The 16,227-nt window shown below is 32.0% G+C and overlaps 1 pseudogene; it reads left to right on the forward strand.

Annotated features, from left to right (window-relative positions):
- The first annotated feature begins 12,807 nt into the window (after positions 1–12,807).
- On the forward strand, positions 12,808–15,591 carry LOC149544464 (uncharacterized; annotated as a pseudogene).
- Positions 15,592–16,227: the final 636 nt, after the last annotated feature.

Consider the following 16,227-nt stretch of genomic DNA (forward strand, 5'->3'; position numbering starts at 1 on the left):
CCAAACACTTGAAGAAGATGCAAAATCACTATTTAGGACCTAGTTGGGTCATATCCCACTTATGAATGACAAGTATAGACTTTGACCCACTTTGACCACCTAGTGTCCCCCCTAGTATTTATTAGCTTGCACATACCTAAACAAGGCTTAGTCAAACCAACTTGATCTAAGAACACCAACACGCCACCTTAACTTGGCTAGAGTCACAACAAGCCTCAAAGAAACAACAAAAACAAAGCCAAAACAAGGGTTGTTAGGTGCCCTACACTAGGATAATGATATAAAAAATACATCCAAGAGAAAATACAACAACTATAGCTATAGGAATCATAAGAAGAGAATATAATGTGTTTCCATGAATGAAGCTCTCGAAGAGATGTAGAAGAAATGAATATTGATAACAAATTCCATGTATAAATTAAAAAATCTATTTCAAGTCTTCTCATGTTCTGAAGATAAAGCATTTATAAACTCTTTACATGTTTATGATTACACTAAGATTCAAGATTAGACATTTACATAATGCAGCTAACTCAAGAGTCAAACTTCAATGTTAATTGTATAATAGTAATAAGAATTCAAGTTTCACTGTTCTCATCCCAACAAAAACTCCAATTAAATTACTCATAATCAAAAGTACTCATAACTTGTACTATCTAAATATAAATTAATATCATAGCCTTATTCACATGTCAAAAGATACTATCAAAGCTTATTATAATGATTCCTACCCTTATTTTGGATGCAAATTATATTAAAATGAAATACATAAAATACATAAAATGTAAACAATAAAAACAAGATATATATCATGATAACCATTAATTTCATACATGAACAAACCAATGCATTAATGTTGTAAGTCTAACAATTTCATGTATCAAATATATATAATACATCAAATAAAAAAGGTCATAAATACATCAAATGTCATAAAAAAGGTCATAAAATACATAAAAAATCCCTAGAGGTCTTCGGTCATTGCATGGGAGGAGATGATGGGGATGATGTGGTCTTCCTCATACACTCGCTCATCCTCTTATTTAGGCTCCTCTCTAATTGGAGCTGGTACAAAAAAAGTATATATGAATCAATAATTATTATACATTGAAATCAAATATATGGACACACAAAATTAATTATTTTGTTACTGCCATCAAATAGTCACTCTGTACATCCACCTCAAAGGTTCGCGGATGATCGGGAGTAACAAGGCCCTACAACAATTCAATCAATATAATCACTAAATCATACTTATAAATACCATTTGAAATTTCAATACTTACTATTATAAATAACAATTAAAAATATGAAAGCTCTTTCATGCCTCGGTCAATGGCTCTGAACTAGCCATCATGGCAAAAACTCCACAATCGGTTCCAGACTGATGAAGATGAGGAGCCTTTGATGTCAACAACTACAAATCATATAATACAATTTACGTGTTTTTTTATAGAATATAATATAATCAAATCAATTAAATTAACATGAAGCAAATGTACCTCTACGAAGCTCATATCATGCCTAGGCTCAGAGTCACTTGTGAATGTCGATGGTCCAGTAGAGAACAAATGCACATGGATAAATTTTTTGTCAATCCTTTATATGATTACTTAATAAATATATATTTTAATTTAAATGATTAAATTTATACATACCTGCCAACTCATCGACAAGACGTAAAATGGGATCAGGGAATTTGTACTAAGGCCATCAACACTCTTACCTTAAATTTTGAACAATGTCAAGACATGCTAATTTATTAGTCGTTAATTGTACATAAGAAAATGTGATCAAATTAGTTTGTTATAGTTGTAATTTACTTATGTGTCAATGCCAAATGTCTCAATCAGGAAGTCATCAATGACTAGCCCATAATCCATAGTGTCTCCAATGTGACTGTCAAACGTGCATAAGGATCCACATGACGTGCACACATGACCATGGCACAGAGAAGACTCCTCCTCAACTAATGGATTGGAGTAATGAATGAGGGTCTGTGTCAAAGCATTGATAGTCCCTAGAGTACTAGTCTCTACATTTTCCTTTATAATTGAAGGAATAATGACATGCTCACCTTGTGGCTTGACAACAGGTGCCCTAATTATATAAGGGTCATAGTGTGCCCCTGACCTCTCAAATGATGACCCCCCACCTCTACCTCGAGAATCTAACATGTCAAAATAATTGGGGATCTCCCCGAGGAAAAATTCATAATATAATTTCTTTAAGAAATAAATTGGAACCTCATGATTATTGCAGGGATAATTTTAGTTTATATCTTTATAGGATAATTTTTTTGCATAGTATCTTCTTTGTTCTTCTCTCTTAACATGTCAAATATCCAACTAACCACTAACAAAATCTACCTGGCTCATAATGGACTCAAGGGAGGATTCCAATTGTGCTCTCATGGGATTAGTTTTCCTGCAAGCTTTTAACCTACCAATGATTTCTTATACTTCATTTATCCCTCTTTCTATTTCATTCATTATATTGTCTTGGGTGCCAGGAGGAGGTCTTTCAATCAGTGGAGGTTCTTGCTCTTACTCATGAGGGTTTTCAATTTGATCTTGTGGAGGGTTTTTATTTTGATTTTGTTGATTAGGCTGGGGATTTGGAGGTAGATTATTCACATTTCCTGATAAGAAACTAATTGCATTTTAAATAAATAAACAAACTTGAAGAAAAACTTAAAAAACATACAAAACAATGCTAAAACTTATAAAACAATACAAAAACAAGATTAGAAAACATACATGATGAATTCGATCTTGATCTCCAGTGATGAGGAGTCATTTTGAGGAGGAGAACAAGAAAAGATTTCACCTTCTACAAAATGTGTGCGTGCTGTTGGTGGCAGAGAAAGAAACCAACAAAAGAAAACCCAAAAAATGAGATGGGCTATGGGTTGCAACCCATAAATAAGTATTCTAAAAAGCCCACACACACTTTTGAAAATTTGAAAAAATAAGATGTGTGTCATATTTTTGGCACCACAAGTTGGTGCATTCGCCCTGATGTCAATTTCATTTCTTTTTGTTTAATCTAACTCTTCCAATAGATTCTAGATTCAAATTTATTTTTAGAAATTCTAACAACTCACCAAATCCTTCAACTTTGCAAGTATGATTATCAGCTCATTGAATTGGAATATTTGAAGGTTCAAGTTGCAAAGAATCAAACACCTATCTATAAGATACAACATGTTGAGAAGCACCACTATCAACAATCCATTCTAATCGTTTATAAACATTGTAACTAATAGTGAAATCATGACAATTTTGATTGCCATGAGATTTTTTGATTAGTTTGATGATTATTCATAGGTTTCTTATCATTTTTCTTTTAAAATAATTATTAGTTAAATGACCATCTTTCCCATAATAAGTAAAATGGGGTTTTTTATTAGGACTATTATATTGATTGGGATGGTTATTATTATGATTTGTATTTTGATTATTATTGTTGTTAAAAGAAAACCTAGAATTAAATCTATTATTGTAATTATAATTATTGTTAAAGTTATGATTATTATGATTATTATGATTGTTATTTAAATTATGATTATTATGATTATTTGGAGAATTATTATGATGCTCAATGATTTAAAATTTTGATTTTGATTCTTAGATACAAAAGCATGTTTATTAGATTTATGTGCATTGAGCAATTAGAACATACAAATCAAGGTTAAGAAATATACCAATGAGGTCAATGGATTCCTCTTTTTTAGTGTCCCATGCATCTTTCTCATCTTGCGTAGCCAAGGCAACGAGAATTGAAGAAGGGTTAGTAGCAACATAAAAAAATGCTTGAATCAGAAAATAAATGAAAGATGTGTTTTCCAAGCATGATAGTTAGAGTTACTCAACTTAATTTAAGGAATTAGAGTAGACATGATTAGAGAGAAAACAAATAACCTCCTTGATTAAATGAATGAAAAATAAATACTTGAGAGAAAAAATATTGTAAAAAAGTTAACTCCTTTTTATATAATAGTCTTAAAAAATAAATTATTTAAAAACTAAAAAAAATAATAAATTAAGGAACAACTACATTTTTATTGTTATTTAAAATAACTTATGAGTTATTACTTATATATATATATATATATATATATATATATATATATATATATATATATGAAAATTTAATCTTCAAAAAGAAGAGTTTGACTTTTCTTTATAAAGCCTTTCAATCTTAAGCTTTAAAAAAAAAAACTTTTTATGTGATTTTTTAACACTTACAAAAGGTATATATATATATATATATGGTAAGCATTTGGTAACACTTACAAAAGATACTATATTTTTTTGGAACCTTTAAATTTTTTTAGCATACAATATTTGTTAAAAGGTTGTTACCAAATATATATAAAACCTTTTGTAAGTGTTAAAAAATCACACAAAAAGTTTTTTTTTTAAAAGCTTAAGATTTAAAGGCTTTATAAAGAAAAGTCAAACTCTTCTTTTTGAAGATTAAATTTTCATGCGTGGTTATTATGAAAGTGAAATATTGAACCTTAAGATGAGGGGAAGGCAAGTTCATTGTCTATTAACTCACCTAGCCTACCTCTGAGGAGTGATGGGACTCATACCCCAAAAGCGAAGAGAGCCCAATGCGAACTACAGAGGAAGGATAGGCTAGTCAAAATCAATGAATGATAAAAGGCCAACTTCCCTAAAGGCTTAATGGTTAGGGACTCTCCCAAGAGAGGCCCAAACCTTAAGATGAGGGGAAGGCCACCCAGCCCTAACCCAACCAAGTAGAAAGAAAATGTAGGAATCCCATCCCCAACCCAAGCTAGGGAACAATATATTAGAGGGAAATAATCACCTTAAGTTGTTAAGGGCCTACCTAATAAATACTTGGGGGTGGGGGAAATCAATGAGGTTTGGTAGGAATCCAGCCCTATGCGTGCGCTTCGGCTTTACACCTATTTATGGCTTTATAGTGCCAAGTAGAAAGGTAGGATCACTACACTACTACTAGAATTCCCTTCCATTCCATTCTAATGCTAGGATGGATTTCTATGCTCCTTCCTACTAAGGGAGGGGTGGGATCAAAGCATAAATAGTAGGGGTAGGACCCTAATGCGATGAAATGAACTAGTAGGGGTAGGGGCCCCACCCCTTATCTTACCTCCCCTTAAAATAGTAGGGGTACCTTACCTTACCTTACCTTACCTTAAAATAGTAGGGGTAGGGCCCCAAACCTTACCCAAATAGGTGGGGCCATTGAGGTAGGCTAGGTAGTGGGAGGGGCTCGCCCCACCTATCCTCGAAGCAAAGGAATGAGAGATCCTAAGCCGGAGCCCCCAATGTTTTGACTCATGCCCCTTCATTTTTTACTCATAAATCCGTAACTATATCTTAACATAACACTCATCCCATCTCGTTAAGTTTCCAAATCGATATCCATTCATGAAAATGGCATCAATTCTCTGCTGAATCGATGCATGCATCTATTCATCAGAGTAGGGTTAGGGTCTAAATAAATAGTAAGGGTAGGGTCTGGTATGTTCTAAATAAATAGTAGGGGTAGGGCCCCAATGTGATGAAATCAATGAAAAAGAGGTAGGGGAATGGGGAAGCCCCAACTAGCCTCTTCACAAAGGAATGGTCCATCCTACAACTCTATCTATTTTTCTTCGGCTAGTGCCCCTCTATGTTTTACTAATAATTTCGGAACTTGATCTTTACATAACACCCCTTTATCTCAGTTGCACACAAAACTAGTTCTAATTACATTTCAATCATAGATCTGATCTATTAACCAACCTAATTTAGGTGAGGGGAGGTTAGGGTAGGCTAGCCTAATTGAATTCCTGGTGGGTGGGTGTGTTATGTATGTGAATACTATTCAAGTTAGTTAAGAGTGGTCTTGGATGCTATTAAGGAAGGGAGGGCTTGGGATTAGTAGCTAGCCTAAAATTAGGCTAGGTCATCACCTCAATTCCCTAACACTCTTTTTGATGTCCACCTTTGTCTAGTACACTATTGGTCTCTAATATGGTTTCCCTGTACCTAACCTTAGGACCTCGTGAGAAAGAAACCCAGTGGGTAGCCCGAGTGGTAGGGGTAAGAGAAGCCTGAACAAATGGTAGTGCTAGTTGTTATGAAATAGAAGGTAGAACTTAGCCCTATCCACATAGGGCTAAGGTAGTCAATAATGTGCCACGTGGATGGGACCTAATTGTTCTTTCGATCTAAGCCCTAACACTGACTATAAGTCCCACTGGGCCTTTCTTGTGAGGGTAGTTCCCTTTGAATAACTAAATTGACTTGACTGAGTAACTAAGCAGTTTGTTAGTCAAAGTGAACTCCTATAATTAGTGTGGAGCAAATTGGCATGGGTGGTCCAGCAAACATGTGCATTTTGAGGTGCCACCCATCAACTATATGAGAAAACTTGGGCCTTCAAGACAAAGAACAGACACAATGCAACAAAGACAACTTTAATATGAGTTAGCGCTTATTCACAAAAACTTAAAAAATGTAAAGCATTGTTTCACAAGCAGCACTGGAAAATTTAAAAAAGACAACAGTTTGAGTGAACTCGATAGTCTATGCATGAAAAGGAAGCGAATTTGGAAGGAGACACGGGGGGATCAGTAGAAATTGCAAAGGAGACTGGGCACAAAGATTGGAAGCTGCATAAGGGTCCCTTACTTTAAAGATGAGAGGGTACACTACACGCTACCTAAGGAGATGATGCAGAAAAATGCTATAAAAAGGAAGAGATATAAATATAACTATGTAAATGAAACAAGAATGAAACCAAAGTCAACTTTCAGATTATATGAAAAGAATTGTGAAGGCAAATACATAAAGAACTATTTTAATTGTTAGATTTGTATTAAAGATAGAGCAGTAGATAAATAAAGAGAGAGCCTTGTTGATTTAGATTAGCCAGAAAATACGAAATATTATTACAGAGCTTTTAATGGTATGAGTTTAATGATAAGATTCAATTTCAAAAAGTGCAATAGAACTTGAGAAGTTAAATTTGATAAAAAAACTTTTATTGTAATGAAATAATAATAAACCTGTTATAGCAAGGTTAAAGGAATATCAAATTTTTGATGAGTATAAAGATACTACTTGAAAATAAAAGAAATAAAAGAAATGAAAATATAATGAGAAATCTGCATGAGCAAACTTAATTTTGATATTTCAATAAAACCAATAAGATCCAAAAATAGTTATCTTTAATGGGTGGAAATTAATTTGGTAATAGGAGAATGTGAATATAATAAGATAAATCATGTGGTAATAGAAATGGATTTATCATTCATTTTAAAGAGAAAATTTTATTTTGATAATAATAATAATGGCAATAATAGAAACATTTATTTGATAAGTAGAAAATATGACATGAGAAACTAATTTAGAAAAATAAAGTATTCAAACAAATTAAATAATAAAATAAAAAATAATGACTCGTTTTTGTTTATTTATTCAAAATTTAGGCTATGGACTTTTATTGTATGATTCTTTATATATTTAAATTGATTTTAAATGCGATTGCATTGAGAGTGCTAGATTTGGAAGAATTTGCATTGATACTTTGATGAAATTTAACAATTTAGAATTTTTCAATAATCTTTCAAATTTCACATTACCTTTTATGCAAACTAGTTTACATTTAAGAAAAATCAAACCTTGTTGGATGCACAAAAGAGAATGACTCTAATAATTGTTAAATATAAAAATTGAAATATTGAAATATACTTAGATTATTTTGATTAATGGTTGAATAGATTAATAAAATACTTATTGATTAATTTTAACAAATAAAATCAACAAGAACAATAAAATTAATTATAATATTGCACATATTCTACCATACTTAATTTTGAAACATAAGCAACACATTGCATCCTATTAAAAAAAAAAAAACTTTTATCAACAAAATCAATTATGAATGTATGATAAGATAAATCATGTCTAACTAAGTTTGGTAATAGAAATAGATTTATCATTTACTTATTATTAATTCATTCTTGCAATCATAAAAATAGAATTATAATTATAAATCTTAATAAAGCATAATAATTTACAACATACATAATAATATTTTATGGTTAAGACTACAATTAATATGATTATTATAATTATATTTATTATCAAAAAAATTGTTATCACTTTCGTAATTAATGTAACTATAATATTATTAAGTTTAGACTAAAACACTCATTAAAAAATTACAGATTAAAGTTCTCGTCTAATAATTACATATTAAAGCTCTCCTTGAACCATCACTATAATTTGCAATGATAAGTACTATCCACTATGTGACACATGTTTATTCATGGTTGAAATGTGTACACTTAGATTTTTTTATGAGTGCAATAAAAGCAATTTGGGCATATGAGTGATTTTTTCACCTTCTAGTTAATAATTTCCCAATTTTACATGTTGTAATTCTTAGTTTTATTTCTTTAGTAAAACATAAATATTTGGAAATAAATAATAAGTTTTATATTTTATAAAAGGTTGTCAAGCTTTTTTAAAGTTTTAGAATTGATATTTTGGCACAATTCAAAAAGAAAATTGTAGTTTTTAGTAAATACTTAAAAATAAAATATTTGAACAAAGTCAATAATTAAATACAAAGAAATAAATAGAGTTATTATCAAGATTTTATATCAAGTTTTATTATTAAAATCAATTGTTTCATGATTAGTTAATAGATTTATTAGAAATTGATTAAAAGCTTATTAAAAAAAATTAATTAAAAATTAAAAATTAAAAATATAAATTTAATTAAACAATTTATAATTAAGCAAGATAGTCAAATATCTTAGCATCCCCTTCTCTATTGAACCCTCGCTTAAAGATATGTGGTCTTGGATGAAGGAAAAGATTGATAAGAAGCTCAATAAATGGCATAACAGGTCCTTATCTATTGCTAGCAGAATTCAGGTTTGTCAAAAGATGTTGTCTTCTTATAGTATTTATTATTCCTCTGCTTGGATGTTCAATAATTATCAGATTTTAGAAATCCAGAAGGCTATCATGCACTTTCTTTGGTCTGATGGTAAAGGTAATTAAAAGATGCATGCGGTCAAATGAGACTGGTGCCATACTGACAAATTCCTTGGGGGGCTAGGGCTTAAAGACCTTAAAATTCAAGGTATTGCCTTATATGCCAAACGGATCTTTCACTCCATGGAGGGTAATAATCCTTGGAAGGTGCTGGTTAGGCATAATATTGAAAGAGGTTTTCCTAAAAAAGCTAGGACTTGGATTTTGTGATCTTATTGTTGGCAATTTCCCGATCACTATCCAAGGTTCTGCTATTTTCAAATCCATTTGGAGAGCCTGGGACCATGTCAAGAACTTTATCAACAACAAGGAGTTTTATGATGATGAGCATATCCATTTGGTGGAACTTGCACCTAAATGGTAAACCCCTAGCCCTCTCCTAAGGATGTTCTGCCAGGTTATGGGCTAAAAAGGGTATTTCTCAGTTTGTTGATCTTTTGGAACAGGATAATATCATTCAATGGGATGAGCTCAAGAATAAGTATAATATTCCTGGTTCGCACAAAAAGACCTATAATATGATTGTTCAGGCTACTAAAAATCTTGATACTGTTTGTCATGTGGATTCCCATAGGCACTTAAAGTGTAAGTGGCCAGATGGGGTCATCATGGCTAATCTCAAAGCCAAAAATATTTATAGAATCATTGATCGCAATGAAGATATTATTCATCACATTAACACTATTTGGTATTCCTCTGTTGATGCCGATTCTTGGAAAAAAGTATTTTGATATTCTGTGGAAAAGTCTTGTTGAACCTAAAATTAGATGTTTTAAATGGTTAGTTATGCTTGATAGACTACCCATTAAAAAAGATGGTCATGATACTGACATTTGTAACTTATGCAAGCTCCCTCAAACAGGTAGACATATTTGATTTGATTGTATCTTTGCTAAAGAAATCTAGAATATGTTTTGTGTCTTTTACCCTATTAATGTGCATATTTTAGAAATTGTTACTGGTCATATCAATGGTCCTCATAAGGATACCAAATTATTTTGGAATATGTTGTCTTCTAACATCCTCTAGCAGATCTAGAAGTGTAGGTTCACACTACTATGATGTTAGAAAAAGAGAAGCTGAGGAAATTTCTTAAGGATGGGCATGCCATCTTTTTCTTCTATGAGCTAAAGCATGGTTATGAATGGAGGAGAACCCTGGACGACTTGCCGACATTCGAACAAACTTGTAAAAGACTGAACAAAGAAATCAGGAAGAACGTCAATACTAGGAAAGAAGAGCTGGTTATGTTGACTCAGTTATAAGAGCATAAGAACATTGTTTGGATGGAGGGCCCACTTGGTTGGACGACTTGGGTTGATACCCACTATGATGTCCTTCATTAGTTGTTCGCTACTTCCTTTTGACCCTCTTTTGTATTTATGATTCTCTGATTTCATGGTGAGGCTTGGCCTCTTTGTTGATACTCTCAGTGACATTTTTTCTTTTTTTGATCTACCTATAGTTAATATAAAAAAAGTTGATTAATAAATAGTTCCATGCTTCCACTTTTGTGTGTTTATCTCTATAAAAAAATTTATTTTCCAATTCCAAACATATAAAGTAAAAATGAGCATGCATTCATACCAAAAAAATTACTTGGTCAATAACTTTTAATTTATTAAAATTAATGTGTTATTATAGTATAATTATTTATTATCTTAGTTTTATTAAATCTTATCAAATCTACTAGACAGTTTTTATTTAGATATATGCGATCATGATGAAATAACATGTCTAGTTATGTATGTAAAGGGTGTAAATAAGAAGAATTTAAAATCTATTTAATTATTAATTACCATAGATATATTGTAAAAATAATAAAATATTTTAGAAGGAATATGTATTAAAAGGAAGTAAGAAAACATAAAGATATTATTTTTATTATATAAAGTGGGAAAGAACGTTCATCTACTATGAAAATTTTTGAAATGGATTTTTTTTATTTTAAAGATGAATGATTGTAATGTAAATAAATATTTGAAACAAAACTATCCTCTTAATTTAGATTACTACATTCATGAATTTTATGAGCCATAAAAACATTGTAATGATTTTATTTCAAATTCAAATGAATTTTAAAACCATCAATGGCCTCATGAACCCAATTCTTATCCAAGCCAAATAAATAAGTTTTTATAAATGCTTTTAACGATAAGTGAGTTGAATAGGTCTCACTAATTTCTTACCCACTAACACGGAAGCTAGTAATAACTTCGCTCACTATCGAGCAGTTCAAAAAGCCTTGGACTTATAGACAAGATGTAATTTAGTTTCCAAACATGTATTGGTATGGGAATCCTGATACTAAGTTCACATAATATATTTCATAGAGATATGAAATCTGAATTCAAAAATCTGATTTGAATATAATGTTTCATATAGATGTCCATCTCACCTATACATGTCAAATTACCCATTTCATATCTAATCAAGTCTTATGTGACTTATGTGACTTATGTGACATGAGAAGGATGTAGACGAAATTTGATAACTTAATGGCTCTACATGATATCGATATGTGACATACATCAAACATTAAATGCAAGATAGAATTTACTGTTTCTTTTCTAGAGAAGAACTTGAGCGAAGAACTAGATTAACATAGTTAAAAAATTGAATTTGTATTTTAACATACTAAATCTTTTTTTTATTAATTCATGTTTTTTTTTTTCATAAATAGTTTATTAATTATTAAATCAAGTTTTTTAAAATTTGTTTTTTTCAAATATCTTCTATTTGGCCTGCCTTTCAAATCAAATATTTTTAAAATATTAATTTATATTTATGTTAAATATTATTTAAAATTAAACTTTCAAAAATATAATATATATTATATTGTTTAATTTAAAATTTCAACACAAATATCAAATCAATATCTAATTTGTTTCAAGATTATCCATTAAAAAGAAAGCTTAAATTTAGAATGATTTTATATTTATAGCTTGAGGATCTTCTTTATGTCTTTCTTGCAACAATTAAAAGAGAAAATAATCAAATGGTGGTAATCATAAAGAAAGAAGATATTTGAAATTCCATTTCATGAATAAGTAAACTAGTTAAATTTTAAATTTTATTATAAATTGAATTGATAATTTCCTTATAAATATAATAATAACATGAAATGTAAATAATATTAATCCAAATTTAAATATTATTTCTCTTTGCATTAAAATCAAAATCTATTTAGATATGTTCAATATTTTTGTCATATAAAAAATTAGGATTAGAATATTAATATGTTTGACTTTGATATTGCTTAATTTGTAAGTCTAGAAAATTATAGAAACTCTAAAAATCTAAGAACAAGATGGCCTGTTAAAGCTTTGCATTATATATCATCATACGACTTGTTGAGATACATGAATATTATGGAGACGGACTTTTCCACTCTGTTTTGAAGTCAAGAAAATTCTAGAAACCCTTAAAATCAAAGAATGAGATCTGTCATAAAAGCATTCCATTCCATACCATCATACCATCCTCTTACTTTTCTACTCATTAAATATGAAACGATGTTATTGAAACAGACTTTCTACTCATTTTAAACAACTTATAAGAATAAGATCAGCTATTCAAGCATTGCATACTGCCCTATCCTAGTAAGACTTTTCCACTCAAGGAAGTACAACTCCCTCCCCACACGCCTCCATTCTCTATAAAACAATATTTAAGCATGGGAAGGCATATATTTAACATTCATTTCATCATCTCTTTCTTTTGAAGTTAAAAGGATTTTTAGCATGTAGAAGACATGGAGAGTATGCTTTCATATGCTAGAGTTGCCTTTGCAATCATTACGATATCATGCTCTTTCTTCTGCTTCACCTCTCCTCCTGCAATGGCATGCACCCTCCGTGAAAGAGATCATCTTTTGGATTTCAAGATAGCCGTTGTGGATGAGGCAAAAAAGCTAAGCTCGTGGCACGAATTTAATTGCTGCACGTGGAGTGGCGTCAGTTGTAACCTCCACACAGGCCATGTTTTTGGCCCGGATTTGGATGGATACAATTTGGAGGGTAACATCTCTAGATCGCTATTTCAACTTGAAAAGTTAGAGCGCCTCAATATGAGCAACAACCTCTTCAATGGTAATCTCACTCCACATTTTATAAAGTTACAGAGTCTCAGTTTTCTTGACTTGTCATATTCTAGAGATGTAAATGAATTCTCTGTAAGTGAATTGCATATGAATTTGGAAAGCTTATCGAATCTGGTGAGCTTGGAATACCTGTCTCTTGATGGAGTGAGCATCTCTGTAAGCAAAGATTGGGGTGGAGCTATTTGCGGTTTATCAAACCTTCAACAATTCAGCATGTCTGACTGTGGGCTTATCGGACCAATCCCAAATTCCCTTCTCAATCTCACTTCTCTCCTCCATCTCGATCTTTCAGATAATTCTTTGTCAGGAAAGATACCTCCTTGGTTTGAAAATGTGACTGCCCACTTGCTCTCACTTGATCTCTCTGAGAATTACTATCTTGGAGGAGAGCTTTCCTTGATTGCACAGCAAACATCTTGGTCGCTAACCAGCGTTGATCTTTCATCGACAGCTGTGGAGGGCCAAATTGCATCTGGTGTAGGGAATATCTCATCCTTGGAGAGTCTCGCCCTTTCATATACCAACATTGAAGGTGAGATTCCTCTCTCCATAGTCAATCTCACTAAACTTGTTCATTTGGATCTGTTCAATAACAAGTTAACCGGGACAATCCCACCTTCATTGGGATCACTTTCTTCCCTCTCTTATCTTGACCTAGGTTACAATCCATTGAATACCTCAGTTTTTCCCACAGTTTCAGATCTAGTCAACTTAAGATCCCTTTATCTAGACTCCATCAATCTAGGAGGCTTCATATCCCTTTCCTTTTTCGATAATCTCACTAGACTTGAATTGCTTGATCTTTCTTTCGATCACTTAACTGTGACCTTTGATCCAACCTGCATACTGCGGTTTGAGAAGCTCAACTTTTTGGGACTAGGTTCTTGCAGTTTAGATAAAATTCCACCATTTCTTGCCAATCAATATAAATTGGACCATTTGGATCTATCCTTTAACAGTGTGACAACTATACCATCCTGGATATGGGAATTACCAAGTCTTACATATTTGAACCTTAGTTGTAATCAATTAACAGGTTCATTGCCGTCTAAACTAACATGCAGGATTGATTTGTACTTGGATTTGCAAAATAATAGCTTACAAGGTGCTCTTCATCTTCCTGTTTCTAGTGTTAAGATGCTGGAAGTGAGCCTGAATCAGTTCAATGATTCTATTCCCACTGATATTGGTGAACATCTTCAACATATTGTGTTCTTATCATTGTCGAGAAACAATCTCATCGGAGCCATTCCAGACTATATCTGTACTTCAGATTTGGAGTTTCTTGACCTTTCAAATAATATGCTCACCAATGTGATTCATCCTAATTTAACCAGGACTTGCTCTCTCCTTAGAGTTCTAGACTTGGTGGTAAATCATCTACAAGGTAAAGTGCAGCCAGAATGGGGAAGCCTAAAATAGATTCATACATTGAAGCTCTCTGATAATCGGTTGAGAGGAGTTATTCCCTCATCCATTTCAAAATGTCACACTCTACAAGTACTTGATCTGCAAAATAATATTTTTGAGGGCACTATCCCCTGCTGGATTGGAAAGTTATCACAGCTGCACGTCTTGATTCTGAGGTCCAATAAATTTCATGGAAGTATGCCACCCCAAGTGACTGGTCTTCCGAATCTTCAGGTTCTGGACCTTTCTAGAAACCACTTTTCAGGGCCCATTCCAAGTAATCTTACAAACTTGGTTGCAATAGTCAATGCATCACAGAGTGATCCAAACCTTCTCGAAGAAGATACTTCAAAGGTATTTACAGTAAATATGGTGTATACAAATAAGATTGATATTTCCTGGAAAGGTCGGGATGCTGATTTCATCAAAATCCTTTTCATTCTTAAATGTATTGATCTCTCCAGCAACAACTTATCAGGAACCATTCCTTCCCAAATGGGATCTCTTCAAGGCTTGATAACTCTTAACCTTTCAAGGAATCATCTAAGTGGTCAAATCCCCAAAACATTGGGAGGCATGGAGCAGCTAGAGTCTCTTGACCTCTCGCTAAACAGGTTGAATGGAAAAATCCCTTTAGAACTTCAGTTGCTTAGCTATTTGGAGATATTGAATCTGTCTTACAACATGTTAGAAGGAAAAGTACCCCTTGGAGGGAAGTTCCTAACCTTTGGGCAGTCGTCCTACTTTGGCAATCCTAAGCTAAGTGGGATTCCATTTAGCAATACAACATTCTGCAACAACTCTACTGACTATGGAAACTGCACCAGTATTGAGACAAATGGTGAAACAGAGAATTCAGATGATGAAATGGTGGGATGGGCAGTTGGACTTGGATTGAGTTATGGTTTGGGATTCACTACTGTGATTGGAATATTGACATTCAATAGCGGGGTCAGAAAGAGAGTCTTCAATGTTTATGATGCTGTGATTTTAACTGTTGATATGTTTATTAAAGGGCCTAGGTGAAAGTAGAGGGTTCAATTAGTATACCGCTACTGTGAATTCCTGCCTCTGATCCTGTAAACAATTCAATGAATAATATGCAATATAATTAGATATGTAAGTAAGAGGGAATAGATGAAAGTAATACTATTGTATGGAGGGTTTTATTAGTGTTTGGCTAGCGTAAATTCTTGTCACTCATTCTGTAAACTTTCTAACGAATAATATACATAACAAGATATGCAGCCCACATTTATATCTTTTCCAGTAGAATGGGTTTTCTTCTTCAAGTGGGATATTTAAGCGCAAGATGAATTCCAAATTCTATATCAATAAATAAGTAATTAATGAAAAATATGTATTTGAAAGGGATTAAATTATAACATTTATTTTCTTAAATTATTTTTAATAATTGGGATTTAGAATTAGTTGAGTTTGTCTAATTTATTATTTCAAATAAAATAATAATTTTGGAAAAAAATGTATCTCTCTAGTTAAAGCAAATTATTTTGGAGAGCTATATTAGAACTTTCAATTCAATTTAATTGTAGATTTATTTGAAAAAGAATAATAGAACTTATCATAATCATTATATAAATAGAATCAGAATAGTAACTCAACTATTTCAACAACCCCATAAATCCCATTTTTATCCTAAGT

This window comes from Cupressus sempervirens, chromosome 8 (genome assembly GCF_028749045.1).
Source record: "Cupressus sempervirens isolate cs-2001-9-10 chromosome 8, ASM2874904v1, whole genome shotgun sequence".
Classification (NCBI taxonomy): Eukaryota; Viridiplantae; Streptophyta; class Pinopsida; order Cupressales; family Cupressaceae; genus Cupressus; species Cupressus sempervirens.